This window comes from Dioscorea cayenensis, unplaced genomic scaffold (genome assembly GCF_009730915.1).
Source record: "Dioscorea cayenensis subsp. rotundata cultivar TDr96_F1 unplaced genomic scaffold, TDr96_F1_v2_PseudoChromosome.rev07_lg8_w22 25.fasta BLBR01000189.1, whole genome shotgun sequence".
NCBI classification, from domain to species: domain Eukaryota; kingdom Viridiplantae; phylum Streptophyta; class Magnoliopsida; order Dioscoreales; family Dioscoreaceae; genus Dioscorea; species Dioscorea cayenensis.
Window position 1 is genome coordinate 3105 of NW_024086580.1, and position 1858 is coordinate 4962.

Consider the following 1858-nt stretch of genomic DNA (forward strand, 5'->3'; position numbering starts at 1 on the left):
TAATTTGACACCCATGCACTCATGACGACATGCACGCATTGATTGGTGTGTCATGAGGTGTTAAGATTAAAGCGATTTCTCCATCGGTTCTTCGTAGTGGAATAGTATTGGTGATCTGGACATTGGTACCAATCATTCTTGGATTTCATCAACTTGATTAACTCGGTTTAGACACACTTGTAAATCTTACACTTCATGTTAGATCCTAGGAGGAGCATTGCCTAGGTACTTCATCTTTATTCATTGACACTTCCCTCATTTTTACTCTTCTGTGTTTGCTTGTGACATTCATACTTCTCGTTATTAAGTTCATTTCATCATATTCTTCATTTTCACTAGATAACTTAGAAGTAATTATTACTAATACTTCCGTTCACTATGGATTCGACTAGCCAACTCATTGGGTACTTTATTACTTTGACACCTGTACACTTGCGGTGCACACATGCAAGAGGTGTGTTAAGTTTTTGGCGCCGTTGCCAGGGAATGGGATATTAGGAATACTTGGACTTTTTTCTTTAGTCATTCACCTTTTCATTTCTTTTCTACTTCATATTTCTTCTTTCGCCGTTTTCATTTTTCTTTTATTGATTTCAGCTATAGGTTATGACCTGAAGGAATCCGTCAACATTGGTTGAAGAAGATCCAGGAATTGAGTGTAAATTTCCATAGAAGGAGCAAGGAACATATATAAGAACATAATTTTCCAGTTGAAATAGAAGTTGAATAATTTGAAAATATGGCAGAACAAGGGGGACATCAGAGAACACTTTCAGATTTTTCCCCACCTACAGTTTGTGGGACACAGTCGAGCATTATTTGGCCACTAGTTGCAACCCAAAATTTTGAGTTAAAGATGGTTTTGTTTAGATGGTTCAGCAGGCCGCACAACTTAATGGATTAGCTGATGAGGACCCAAACAACCATATTGACAACTTTCTTAAAGTGTACCACATGCTAAAAATTAATGGGGTTTCAGATGATGCAACCGCTTTAGGGCTTTCCCATTCTCATTGAAAGGAAAAGCCAAACAGTGGCTCCACTCATTGCAAATAGCTTCCATCACTACATGGGATAAAACGGTAGAAGCTTTCCTTGCAAAGAATTTCCCTCCAGGAAAATCAATGAAGCTTCAAAATGAGATCTCCTCATTTGTTCAGAATGAGCTACAATCATTGTTTGAGACATGGGAACGGTTCAAGGATCTCTTGCAGAAGTGTCCTTAACATGGTTCCAAGAATTAATAATCATTCATACATTTTTTAATGGGTTGAATCCAAGGACTAGACAGTTTCTTGATGCCGCCTCAAGAAGAACACTAGGAAACAAGACCAAAAAAGAGGCCCGGCAGCTGATTGAAGAAATGGCCTTGAATAGCTATCATTGGAATGCAAGAGAGAAGAAGAAAGTGGCCGATATCCATCAAGAGTGGCCATGGTCACAAATTGTGATGGTTGTGGGGGTTCACACATTTCAGCAGATTATCCTAGCTTGATTACTACTTCATCCCTAATTGAGCAAGTTGACTTTGTGGGTAATGCGGGAAGAGGACAAGACAATCCCTATAGCAATAACTATAACTAAGGGTGGAGGAACCACCCAAATCTCTCATGGAGTAATCAAGGATAGCAAAAGCCTACTGCCCCACCAGGATTTCAGCAAGCACCTTTGATTCCGAAGAGGGTTCCATAATTGGAAAAGGTTTTGGTAAAGTTTATTCAGTCCACCGACACAAAGATTTTAAAATGTAGAGGCTAGACTCCACAATCACACTGATTCGCTACATAATTTTGAGAACCAAGTGGGTCAAATAGTGATATCATTAGTGGAGAGACCTCAAGGAAGCTTGCCAAGCAAC

The 1858-nt window shown here is 39.3% G+C and overlaps 1 non-coding gene across 1 annotated transcript; it reads right to left on the reverse strand.

The window, feature by feature from the left end:
- Positions 1-1127: 1127 nt before the first annotated feature.
- Positions 1128-1234, reverse strand: LOC120253758. Its single transcript, XR_005534403.1, has one exon. It is a non-coding gene; the product is annotated as a small nucleolar RNA R71 (small nucleolar RNA).
- Positions 1235-1858: the final 624 nt, after the last annotated feature.